Below are 15,100 nucleotides of genomic sequence, written 5' to 3'. Positions count from 1 at the left end.
AACACTTTTATCAACCCTGTTATCATTCTAGCAAAAGATGAATCAATAAAAATAGTTTTAGACGCTAGATATCTCAATTCACTAATTGATGAATCAAAATGCAATTGGCCTATTGAACCAATACAAGTTATCTTGACAAAGATAAATGGAAAATACTTTACAACCGCAGATATGAATAGTGCAAACAATCAAATGCCACTAGATGAACAATCACGACGTTTAACACAATTTGTTATTGGAAATCTACAATATGAATTTAATCGCTTATGCTATGGAATATCCATAGGACCAGCAGCTTTTTCAGCTTTTGGGAGTAAAATTTTTAGACCACGCAATTTTACTCAAGAAAAACGCAATCACCTATTTAGACGATGTTTTTATGCAATCACAAACCAAAGAAGAAATGTTTACAGTTTTAGAACAGTATCATAAAATACTTCAGAACGAAAATCTGAAGGCCGCTCCCGATAAATCACACTTCTTTCTAACACGAGTTAAATTTTTAGGACATAATATTGAACGAAACACTATCACTCCATTAAAATCATGCATTGATGCTATTCAAAAACTTCAGCCACCAACAAATAAAAAGAAAATCCAAGAATTCCTTGGAATGTTAAATTTCTTAAGCAAATATGTTTATAAAATGCAATTATACTTAAGACCCTTCTATAATATCCTCAGACAACAAAATAACTTTGAATGGACCACTGAAAATCAAACAGGATTTGAAGAAATTAAAAAATTTTTAACTGAACAAATCTCAAATACAATTCCAGACCAAAATCAACCATTCTATGCAATGTGCGATGCTTCAAATTTTGGCATCGGCGCAGCATTGCTACAATCACATAGTGGTACAAACAAAATGAACCTTTTATCAGCAAATTCACGATTATTCACTCAAGCAGAGCTACGACTCTCGACTTTAATGAGAGAATGTACAGCTATAATTTATACACTTACCGAATATGAATTTCTGGTACTTGGATCAAAACACCCAACAGTTCTGTTCACAGATCATAAACCAATTATTTTTTTCTTTACACAAAAACCCAATCCAAATCATAAAGTTTATAGATTTCAACTAATTTTAATGAAATTTCCAAACTTACACATAGTTTGGACAGCAGGAAAAAATCTTGCGTTACCAGATACATTAAGTCGAAATACGCCACCTGAATTACTCACACCAAAAAACTACAGTTGAAATACCAAAAAATATTAAATTTTATCTCGCAAAAGATGAAACATCACCCCGACTAGAATGCAAATATGCAGCAAAAACTGACATTGATCAATCACAGATAAATAACCTACAGTATTTTCCACTTTACTTAGATTGCCAAAATAATCACTACGAAGTTGATTTACTAAGAACATCAATTTTCAAACCAATTCCATACTCACAATGGATAAAAAATAACACTCAACAAAAAAGAATAAAACACCACTCGCATAAAAAAAACCTTTTTCCATTAATTGAAAAAGAAAATTTAACTGATAAAATAAATTTATCAGGACCAAAAACAAATGATTCAAAATACACTATTAATCAAGTTTTTGACCTCCATGACAATTCCCCTATCAAAACTAGAAATTGACAATATTTTTCTCCCTCTAACAGATAAAATAACACTTGAAAGCCTAAAACAATATCAAAATCTCGACCCAGTAATTAGACAATAAAAATCATGGCACAAATACAAAACTAAGACCGTAAAAGCAGATACCACAATTTTAGGAAAAAAAACACTCCTCCAATATTTCCAAAAATTTAATAACACAGCAATTAATGAAAATACAGATCTTTCAGAATATCAAGTAAATGATTCTAAAATTCCCTGTCTTCCTTTAAGTATGATATTAATAGCTTTTAACATCTCACATACCCAAAATACTAAAGGACACTCCGGATCAGAGAAAACATACTCAAACTTTACACAAAATTTTTATTTCCCAAATGCACTATTTGGATAAAAGTATTATGCAAGGATTGTATAGTATGTCATTTAAATAAATCTTACCCAAATCAAAAACAAATAGCACAAAAACAAGATTTTAAAGGACAAAGTTTATATTTTAACCATCGCATTTCATTCGATACAAAAGGACCAATTTCACCATCCTCTGAAGGAAACTCCTACATTATGGTAATTGTTGACGCATTTACACATTATGTAGCACTCAACCCAGTACCACATTGCAAAGCTTATTATGCCTACACGACACTTTATGAACACTGGATAGCTAAATTCGGATTACCCGAAGTCTTAGTTACAGACAACGGTACAGAATTCATAAATAACAAAATCATCACACTATGCCACTTATATAACATCAAACATAAACCACGTACATCTCATGCACCTTGGACAAACGGTTTAGTCGAAGGTATGAACCGTTCACTACAAGAATATCTCAGATGTATCATAAATGGAAATGATACAAAATACACAGATTGGTCAGCAGATGTAAAATTATTTCTCTTAACATATAATTCATAAATCACGACAACTCTAGGAATGTCACCATACGAAATGTTTTTTAATCAAAAGCCACGTAAACCAATTATGTTTACAGCAAATTCTCATAAAAATGCACAAGGTTATTGTCAATCAAATCAAGACTCAATTTGTTATAACCTACCTTTACACACACATGATGAAGATCATTTTCATTACCCACAAATCCTTAAATTAGCCTCCGGTACACATACCGAATGGATTTTAAATAGAGATAAAAACACAATGAAATTTTTCAAAAAGTAACAAAAAAATTGTTACAAAGGCAAAACATTAACGAACAAATTAATTCACGCTTTACACCAGCCACAGATTTAAAAATTGGAACGTTTGTCTTAAAACCTAACTTTAACACACGAAAAAGAATTTCTAAAAAATTACAACCCCTTCGAAAAGGACCATACGAAATACTTGCCAAACCCACTGACGTAACGTATAAACTCACCAATTCGAATCAAAAAGAAATTGTTCAACATCGTAACAATTTATTGCCCTACTACCCAAAAGAGTACGCGCTACGCGATTTAAATCAATTATATTCTTTCACAGGTTTAAAAGTTATTCCAAATCATTCACATACAGAAAAAAAAATAAATGAACAACAGAACGTTCATCATGGAAAACAAAATTCAAAACAAACCACAACTCAAAACAATACAAAAACGCCAGACCAAAAAATACCTCAAAAAGAAAGAAAAAATAGGAAAATGATAGAAAAAATTCAACCACAAGAACAAGTAGAAAAATCAGAACATAGAGAATTATCACGACTTAGAAATCAACCACGTAAAAACTACAAATCATTCATCCCACAATCTAAAATATTAAAGAAAGTTGAATTTCAAAATTAACTTTATTTTAAAATTAATAATCTTTGCACCTCTGAATTATTTTGAAATTTCATTTTTCGAAATAACATGCTGACAAACACGCAACTATTCTTGTTCAGATCCAGCCAATAGGATTCACTTAAATCCGTCACCTTCCATAACTCTAACACCAACCTATTAGACGAAAGATATTAAACTCCAGGCATATCTATAACTATAACTTTACAACCTCCAGGTCAAAAATAAGCAAACCGCTCAAACTTGAAAACTAAAATAAATACCACCATAATATCATAACCCTCCCCTATCTAATAACGCAACAATATTTTCAAAGGTCAACAATATTTTCCCAACTCAGACCTCAAAAACCCTCCAACCAAAAATGGTAAATTAGCCTAAAGTAAAAAAGGACCATATTCAATTGGCCTAAAGTACAAATATCTCAAAAGTACCCCAGATCACCCGACAAATAAAAATAAAACAAAGAAGACCTCCGAACACCATAAAATTAGCCCCCAACAACTTTTCACAAAACTCAACCCACTTAACAAAAAATCAATAAACAACTCGACCACACTTGAATCTTGCCTCAAACAACACAAAATATTCGACAAAGAAATCATTCAATATCAGATATCAGTCGATCAGTCAATATCTTTAAAAATACAATTTTCAATTTTTTCATACACTTTTTTTATATTACTCAAACTTTTATTCATATTTCTATTTGATACTTTTGAAGCTTTTAAAAAAATTTTAATTTTTTTTGCAACATTTTTAAAATTTTCTACTCCCTAATTGAAATATATCTCCAACTTTCCCAAATCATTGACCATATTCACAGGTACGATAATCCAATGTTTATTTAAATGATACGAACAATTTTTAGTAGAACAGATATTTTTTTACTATTTGTAATTTTCATAACATTTTTATCATCACTAATATTGACAATGTGCAAATGTACAAAAAAGGCAATAATCACATTTGCTTTAGCAACAATTCTTTTAATTCTTTTCATTGAAGAATACTACAATAAACATAAATTTTTCCACTAGAAAAAATCAATCAGAATACTTTCAAAAATTGCTAACCAACAATCACAAAATCAGTCTTCACCGACATCATCCCAAGAAAACCCGACAATACCTACAACTACCCAAAACCCCCAAACATCCACACGAATTTCTTTCCAAGATAACCCATACACTTTTGAAGAACGACACGCCCGCTTATCTGAACCATTAGAACCACTTCAGCGACAGGCACCCCTAAGTGAACCAACATATAATTTGTACCCAACATTACCACAAGAATTAAGTAGAATAAGGAACATTAGTCAAAATCAAAACACAGTCGAAATAAATAGACAAATTATACATCCACGACGAAAAAGAAGTTTTCAAACCCCCAGAGTTCATTTTGATATACCCCAATCACCAACACCATCTACTTCCGAAAATCCAAATAGTACATTACCAGAAACTCCCCCTCCTTTCACAACGTAGCACCTCAAGTATACCCTCAGATTACTTAGGTTCAACACCAACATCTGAACAAATACGTGAAAATCCCTTTAACCCCCCCCCCCCCCCCCCCCCCCCACCCCCCCCCCCCCCCCAATCTCACAGCACGACTACCATATTGGACAACGCACTCATTTACACAAGGTGAACAAACTTAGTAAACGACCCTAATAGACATTTCTATAGATACAACAACATCATCATCACTACCAGAAAAACTGTCACTACCGTCAACACCATCATTAAATCAGATTTCACCGACGCTTTTCCCTTTAAATTTCCCAAATAACCTCGACGCTAGATATCGAGAACAATCATCAACAAATATCCCTTTACGATTAGATTGGAATACATTCGTAGCACCCCACCATTATTTGGACAACATCAAGATAGTAACCGACTCCACAGTTGGGCACTCAATAGACTACAATATAGACAAGATATCTACGAAGATACTCGGGAACACAATATTCAAATACTCCAACAAAATAGTCTCCAATTGAATTTTGAAATCACGACAAAACTTAATAATATTGTTTTACATCCTTACCCATTAAACCCACCGAATATAACAGCTCAATCGCTACCACTACCATTTATAACAACTGAAGTAATATATAAGTACGATAGATATACCAAAAACACAATTGGTTACATTAAATTTTATAACCCATACTCAAGATTATCATACACATGTATATTCTAAAAACATTAACATTTCAACACATCTTTTTTATAATATTTTCCGACCAGAACACAAATCCTTCTCCTCGCACAGGACCCCAGGATATATTAGTAACACACTACGATTGTGAAGAAAACGAACAAAAAACACTACACAAATATGCAATAAATCAAGTATCACAATGCGAAACAGAACCACAAGCTATAGAAACTACAAATGTAATAGCGACACTGTATTCAAAAGCCCGAGCAACAACAGTCACAGGATATAAATTTACAGCAACATTTTCCGAAAAGAAAGTACATTGTTCACAAGTTTCAAACGGAAAAAAAACCGACTTGATCACGAATAATTATATCAAAGTAATATAGAACGACTTCTACATAGAACTCCCCATGGTTGTAAGAACAAACTACTCAGACTAAACATCACAAGAAATAAAAACACAGACAGAAAAATAGTAAATGTTCAAGTCTTTGCCGATTCTGTACATCAAGCAGAACTTGAAAGATATCAAGGACATATAAGGCTAGACGAAAAACACCCATACAACGGCGCTTACGGAAGATTATATTATGACATACAGGATAAACACTGGATACGACACATTGGAATAAATAACCCCTCAAACTGCAAAGCAGACAGAAAAAATATAGGATATCAGGAAATAATGTTTTTCGATTGGAAAATACAACTCGAAAAAGTACAACTCACACGAGATTTATCCGATAACACAATGATCTTTCAAGGAATTGGACTACCTTGCAAAAATCAAGGTTATTGTGACCCTACAACACGGACACAAGCAACAATTGTTTGGTTTCCCGAAGATACATGCACAACATTTCAAGTAGCAAAAATACATGCTCGAATGATAAAATTTCACGAAAAACATTTTATAGAATCAATTCCATACGAACAAGTAAATCCATCCCGAAAACAAAGTACTGATTTTAGATATATTTATAATGTAGAAAAAAAATTAACACGTTTCCAAATATATCAAGAAACAGAAATTGCATGCAAATACAGAAACCCACTTTATAAAACACAATATTCTGAAATACTTGTCAAATACGAAAAAGGTTTCGACATGACCACTGGAAAAATAAAATTTGACCCCTATGCCACAGGTCACCCTCTAAATGGAGGAACATCAAACATACCAGTTAACTTTCAAAAAAGCACAGGTCAACCTGGTGGAAAACTAAAGCCACATGACAGTAGAAGTACACGTTTACAAGAACTATCACTAATGAATAACACCTACTGATATTCACTTAGATATGAAGTTAGACTACACAATTAGTCGAATTTTTCGAGAAATGTCACTCTCCGAATTATGCGAATTGGAAAGGACACAAATCCTACAATCACTCGCACTAGCAGTATTAAAAACACCCTACGTAGAATACTTATTGTCAGGAAATAGATCAAATTTTCGAGACTACGAAGGAAATGTTTTATGGTTTTATGCTTGTATCAAAAAAGTATCACCACTATATGTTTTTGAAGATAAACGTTGTTATAAGAGAATCCCTATATTCTATAAAAATAAAGTACATTTTGTTGACACTCTCAAGACGAACTTATTTTTGGGATACCGCAGTCCCATCTGGATCAGAAAATAGCCACAATGTAGTACAATTGAGTCCTGTTGAAGATTGATATTATCTCCTTTCTCCATACCCTACGTTAATGCAATCACTCAAAAAATCTTCACCCGAAAGCATAAGAGCTATTGCTCGTAATCCAAATATTGATTTACAATCAATTGGAATATATTCTAAATCAGATATCCAACATCACATTAGAACACAACAATTTCAAGAATTATTAACATAAATGGACACTATACAAAGACAATCAATTGATCAAAATTTAAGAAAACTTGCTGAAACCGCAGGATTTGCAGATATTTATACACAAGATTATAGCGGATATTTTAAAGACATTAAAGACTAAATATATTTAAACGGTGAAAAATACAGACCACAAGATATTTCACCTATAAATATTTTCAGTTTTGTCACCCTAAAAATTGAAATTCTAGCTTTTCTAGGATGGCCCTATTACATCTTAGAAAAATTTACTATCTTATACGCAATGTTTAACTTTATAGGATTTCTTTTCTCACTTTTAAAAGGAATCTATAACACATGCGCTATACACACACAAGTAAACAGACAAGCAAGTGTAGCACGCATACTGTTTTTAGGATTTTTTGGAATTTTTTCATCATCAATAAACAAAATACTTTTAGACGCACAAATCAAAGAATATAACACGAAAATAGCCACAAGAAAGAATACTTACGACGAAGAACATAATAATATAGAAGTAACACCTACCGCACCACAGTTGCCACCCTTACCACAAAACCATCCATTATCATTAGTCCCACGTAATTTCCGAAACCTAGCAATCACAAATAACCCAAATTCTAGACCGAATATACCACAAAGTCCCATCCAACATATAATGACACATCATTCACAAAATGATAATACATACGAACAAATTATAGAACAACCCCACACCACCACTTTTCAGTCTCAAAATAATCATTTTTTTAGCCCACGATGAGCCGACAACTTAGATCCCTACACCGCTCAAATTCCCACCCAGCCAAACTCCAAACTCCAATCCCAATAACCCCACTTTTTGCTTTCCCACCACCCGATTTTCCGATTATTAATATATCATCAAGCACGAATTCTGATACTAACTCAGATATTTCAGTTTTATACTCTACCTCACAACTTAAAAACCCTAATGTAGAAACCCCTGACGAATTTGCAGACTCCGAACCATCTCCATCCAATAATTTTCAGACCAACTCCTCAGTTTTTCAAAACCTCCTTTTCAACCAATCCCAACAAATAATTCACTCCCATCCGTTTCCACTCCTTCTTATGCTTCGCAAGTGACCTCAACCTACTCTCCGACCGATCATATAATAATTCTCCAGATACCCCCCATATTTCCCAGGAACTCGATATTTTTATTATCTTACAGCAACAATTAATACACCCTAACACCCTCACAATACATCAACTACCATCCACAATAGAATCCTCAAACCCACCTACTCCTACACCCTCCTCAGCTTACACAGCATCATTAGCACAATCATCCACATCCACCGAAACACCTAGTAGCACTAACCGAGCTTATCGCACTTTTAAAAGAAAATTCGCGAATCACCCATTCCCGAACAAACCAGGAACAGCCTGCGAATATATTAATCACCCACAACACACCAACACGAAAGATTTTCTAGCAATCACCTTACCCTCATTTCCACAATATACATTAAATACACCTAACGACACTAATGACACACGTAGTTTCGTAGATGAACATGTTTTAATGCCCACACTTCATTGAACAACTTATTATCATTTTACTAATCCCCTTTGCCTGCCACTAACTAATACTCATGACGACATAGAAAAGAACAAAAACATGTTATATAGACTCACTGCAACACTAACACCTTGACAATTTACTTACGTAGGATATAAAAATTTACTAAAAACATTCACTGCACCCCGAGCTAACGAATTTACAATAGAATATTACGACCATAATATCATCCGAACTAATCAAGACCAATTTTTAGATGAAGATAGCTTCGCTAACCCACAACTAACAGAAAAATTTTTCATCAAAACGTATTCACACTTAATATTTTTGATAGAAAATTTGATCACATCATTTCTGAAGCACTAAATGATATTCAAGCTTACGAAAGTTTCCAAGACAAATTTCAGTTATTTTCACTAACCTTTCACTTTCTTGCACCACATGAGCGCAATTTGCACTGTTCCCACAATATTATGTTACGCACTAAACAAACTCACACATATACATACTATCGTTTCATACAAAATCATTTTGATTTGCATACCCCATCAAGACAACCACATCATCGTTTTCAGTTTCTTAGCTCAAAATACACATCACCATTTTTCCTTAATTTCACTTATTGCATCAAAGATATTAACCTCCACGGCATCCTCCGCAGTTATGACCCAGTAACACAAATGTATATATTTTGTCCCATCACGAAGACCTTTAACGCCGAAGAATCCAGACCCTTCCTTATCCCACATGAATTTATCCAGCCTATAGAAATACAATATTAGAATTCATTCGCAATACTAAATATAATCACAAAATATATAACCTCATTCAAAACACACCTTACGAGTTTGTAATAGGCACCGAAGAACTAAAAACCATTAAAGCACTTCAATTGCTTTGGCCACTGCTCCAAACTAAAAACATCATTCGCATACTAGCCAAATTACTAACAACATCAGATATGATACACGACATCTTCCCCCACGGCTTTTTCCCAGACGATTAACAGTTAAGTATATTTTAAAATACTCTTCACTAATAAATTTAAATTAGTACTAACCATTTTTTATTCATGTTTCATTTATATTTTTAGTCTTCATACCGCAATCACCTACAAAAACAGAAAAGAAAAATAAAATACAATCTGGTTAAAATTCTTTTAAAATTCATTAATATCTTGCAAAAAATAATGTAATAAAACTCATACCAAATGTAGTAAATTAATCTATAAATTATTTCCCCATGAAGCAGTAAAATTAAATACGATGAAAATTTGTAATTTAAAATTTTCCCCAAACGCAGTAAGATTCAAATTCTATGTAATAAATTGATAAATGAAAATGCAGTACTAACCTTTTGATATTTTCATTCGTTCGCACAAGAATTCTATCCAAACTCGCACAGCTCGCCCACGAAGAATTGTTCAAATCATGATTTTAAGTTTCAAGTTTTCACACTCAACAACTCTAACACACGAAAACAAGTTTCAAACTTTCCTTTAACCCGGTTGGAAAGGATTTATATACTAAACCAAACTAACCAAGGCAGCTTACTAAACACCACAAATCATAAAATAACAGCATGACTAAGAAAAGAAAACCAACGGTACCCAAACCGGATTAACCCAGTTCAAAACTGGATAATTTATTCTTTTGAAGACTATTATAAAGTCTAAGAAAGAAATAATAAAACACAAAAAAGTCGCAAGACAAACCCATAACAAAAACAATTTGATTTTTGAAAAAAGGACACGACCAAAGTAATATAAGAAAGACGCAGCATGAAAAGTTATCACATAACAAGACCTCTCAAAGAAACAGCACGAAATCATACTCCCACTCCTGGCCGAACCCACCAGAGAGGACGTCCTGAGCATGCTCTATAGCCGGCCTAACCCACCGCGCTACATCCACGCTCTGTGACCACACTTCTATTTTTAATAAGAGGTACTCAAGGGTGAGTACCTCTTCAAAATAACCAAATTAAAACAAAACGCTTTTGTGAAAACGATTAACTAAAATCATGATTAAAAAATTGGACTAACATAACTTTATAAAAAATGTAAATTATACTTTGCAGTATACAGATCAATACACAACAACAAAGACGAACATCCAAAGACTAGATGACCCCATCACACTCGAACAAAAGAATGGCTAAGCACAACCGATATGCCATCCACAATCACAACTCAAATGATTTAGAGTACGACTTGGATTCGCAGAAAAAGACTTCTTTGAACTAGACCAATGACCACCTCGATGTCCAAGTATACGTAAAGATCCGAATTACGAGGCATCCCTTCCACACACGATCTCCACGCCATTCACAGACGAGAGTGAACACAAAACAAGTTCTCTACATAATACAGAAAAACCCGTTATAGCAAATCATTTTGAAATCAGATTGATTTCATTGGGGATCACAGTCGTTGTCACAAGACGACGCAACGATTGTATGGCCCTAACTCCAGCGTCCTGGAACTTCTTTAACAAGAGGAACCAGACAAGAATACGATGTTCGCCAAATACCAACGTTCATCATCCATCCTTCAAATTGCAGAAAGATAATTCTAAAAAATTCTGTATAACCCGGATGGGTGGAACCTGATCTAAACTACATTTTATAATTGGATAAATTGGATATTTTACCACTGTAAAACATTTAATATTAACCAATCATAATCCATCTAACTAACAACCCACTTATTTGTAAGTGCTGAAATTACTTGTAATTTCAGCACCAGAGAGATTTGAATTTAACTTAGAAATTAGTTGCCTCTCCAAGAGAACTTCAGCAGCCGCAATAAACCAGTATACCCTAGATCTATTGAGCCTAGCAGAGACTAGTTAAACACCCTGAGACTAGTAAGTATAAGAGTAAGATTAGGATCGTTATTAGACTAAGAAGTTGCACGAATCTATCCGGCCGAAAATAAGATAGCGTGACGAGCAGACGGTGTACTCTATCCGAAATTACTCTATGAGTTAACCACATCGGTCCTAACTCACATGTCTTGTTTCGGTCGAACACGGTTGAGCCTGTTAAAACCAAACCACATTTGGTCGTGCACGGTCAGTGATTGCCGAAATCTGGTCGAGACAGTCGATTTATATAATGAGACCTTCGACCCGTATACAAAATATTGTTTATAAAGTTATCAGTATGACCAATTTTATATACTTTTTATATAGTTTTACGAGGGGTAGAAATTTCGACTCATTTGACCCCTTCCATTGCAAAAGGACCGAAAATTTGGCACATATTCAGCGCCTTAAGTGAAAAAAAAATCATTGAAGGCATCAAATCAACTTACTGAGCACCCAAGACCTCTGGACTTCTTCTGTCCGACTAATCCTTGAGTCACCGGTTGTTTTTGTCTATTTAAACTAAACTTGGGCACACTCAGCTCGTTTTTGACAACTGTGGTCATTCAGCGACCTCCATGGAATAGAAAGAGAGCAAAATGAGAACTAAATTGATCTCACGCGCTCGCTCTTGGCTTTACATTTCCTGTAAATATGAAAAATAATTGCTGTCTCTTATAAAAATCCCCCCTGTAGTCAGTGGAAACCACGTTTCTCCCTGTAAGGGTGAGAGAAAGGTTCTTTTGTGCATTTGAAAAGTTGCCGTTAGAAGTATACTATCTGTAAATTGAAATTTTTTTTATAGTTTCATGCTTGAGTGATGCTTTTTAATTTTGTTTTCTATCGCACAGTCATCTCCAAAAAATTGCAATAACGAAATCCATAATATAAAAATGCATGAATCGCGGGGTGCTCGACTTAATTTTTTTCTTTTTCGACCAAAAATTGATTCCTTTCGACCGATTTGACCAAATTTTTGTGTATTTCAAGTTTTGGCGAAATTTACTAATGTTTCAACTTTCTCGACCAAACTCACGTATAATTCGACTGCGCTCGACCTATATTTTGATTTTCACGACCTGTGTTTTCACTTTCGCGACCAAAATTTGGTATGTTTTGACACTCTCGAGCCAAATCGGTTGTGTTTTGACTTTGTGAGCGAACAAAATTTGCTTCTCGAACGCCAATTTTTAGTAGCAAAACTCAGTTGCTCGTCTTTCAAATTCAAAACATAGGTCGTCGTGCAATTTGACCCGGGCTCGACAAAAAATATAAAGTTTTGGCCGCGATTGTCGAAACATAAAGTGAGCGCTTTGACTCGTGTTCGAAATATCGCGAATGAACATACGGTTTGACTAATTTTTCAACAAAATTGAATTTTTATTTTACGGGGGGTGCGAAGCTGGCAAAAGCCGCAAAATTTAGAAAGTGAGGCTCAACGATACCTTTCCATGGCGAATTAAGGAATAAAAACTCGGCACATATTCAGCCCCCTACGTAAAGAAAATCAATTTCCTCGAAAGCCTCGAACCAAATCATTGAGTACCTAAGACCTCTGTGCTACTTCTGTCCTACCAATTTTCTTATAATTCCTTGATTCGATTTCAGGACTAAATGTTGGTATGCTCCGACTTTATCGACCGCAATTACGTTTATTTCGATTGCGCTCGATCCAGTTTTTCGACATTCTTGACATGTGTTTTGACTTTCTTGACCAAAATTAGGTATGTTTTGACTTTATCGAACAAAATCGGTTGTGTTTTGACTAAAAATTGCTTCTCGACCGCCAAATTTCAGCAGCAAAATTGCACTTATTCAATTTTCAAAGTCCAAACGTGAGTCGATGAGCATCTCGGCTCGACCTGAACAAAAACATTCTAAAAATCAAACACAGCCGACGCCTGGAGGATTTAGGATTCAAAATAACTCTAATCCTTCCTTTCTGAGAAAAAAAACATCATAGGATGTCACCCGAAAAGCAGAATGTATAAGGTTCAGTTTGTGATAAATCATGTTATTTGAAAGTGAAAACGTGCCCGAAGTGGTCGAGTACGGTCAAAACATGTCTTGTTTCGGTCGAGCACGGTCGAGCACACTTTGATCGGTCGAGCACGGTCGAAATATAGAGTAAGGACTTCGACCCGTGTACAACAAATTGTAAATGAAAATATCAATATGACCAATTTCTCAACAACTTTAAATTGTAACTTTAAAATGAATAGGAGAACTGGAAAAATATCCAACAATTAGAAAATTCGGTTTTTTAACCCCTCCCATGGCAAATCATGGACCAAAAATTTGGCACATATTCAGCCCCCTACGTATAAAATATACAGTTTCCGCGAACGCCATGAATCAACTCATTGAGTACCCAAGACCTCTGTGCTACCTCTGTCATACTATTCCATGAGCAGTGTTTATTATAGTCTCTTTAAGCTTAGGTTAGGAAAATCGACATGGGATTTTTTAGCTCGTTTGCCAAACAGTGGGCCTATTCGGCCCCAAACTGATTTAATAGGGACCAAAAAATGAGCTCAATTTGCAAAAATTGGGTTCATTACCGGGTTTTTCTAATAATTGGTTTTATTCAGCACCCTCCAAGGAAAATAGGAGATCAAAATGGAAACCAAATTTCACTCAAGCGCTCCCTCTTGGCCTTAAAATTCCTGTAACGATCAAAAATTTTCCTGTAACCCCATAACCAAACAGTTTAAGATCAAAACACGAACCGAATTTATTTGCCGATACAATTGAAGTGTTTTTTTTTCTAAATTGCTTATATTAACCATACAAAAAATGGTCTCTAAAACGATTAAGAAATCATGTTGTCGTACAGGGACGTATTTGGGGGGAGGGGGGCTGGAGGGAGGCAGATGCTTTCACTCACGGATTCGACCCCCTCATCAACCAAAGGCCCAACCACTGGTATTACTTAGTGACATCCATTTTTAGCCAACCGGCTCTAAATATTTTCTGACAGCGCCTTTGGCGCCAATAAATACTAATTCTTTGAGCCCCCTCGAGATTATCCTAATTCCGCCCTTGATTTGAGCCATACTGGATTCTGGTCGAAATGGTAAAAAAACAAATTGCAAACCTCGACACTGGTCTTTTACATAATTGAATTGAAGTTCATTCAGAGTTATGTTGAATAATCTCTGGACTTTTTAAATTTCAGAATAATCTCTAAGCGTTTTCAAGAAAAAAACACAAAGCCAAGAACATCCAAAGTTCTTGAAGGTTCCGAAAAAAAACGTTATGAAGCCAGTACTCACCCACCAATTCTAGTTTTCTAAGA

General features: G+C 34.6%; 1 protein-coding gene across 2 annotated transcripts in view; it reads left to right on the top strand.

Moving 5' to 3' along the window:
- The window catches only part of LOC134840053 (uncharacterized), a 465,338-nt gene that overhangs the window by 9,063 nt on the left and 441,175 nt on the right, over positions 1-15,100 (top strand). The window lies entirely within an intron of this gene.

The sequence above is a fragment of the Symsagittifera roscoffensis genome, chromosome 2 (assembly GCF_963678635.1).
Source record: "Symsagittifera roscoffensis chromosome 2, txSymRosc1.1, whole genome shotgun sequence".
NCBI classification, from domain to species: domain Eukaryota; kingdom Metazoa; phylum Xenacoelomorpha; order Acoela; family Convolutidae; genus Symsagittifera; species Symsagittifera roscoffensis.
The sequence above is the reverse complement of the archived record's forward strand: the minus strand, read 5'-3'. Positions and strand labels throughout refer to the sequence as shown.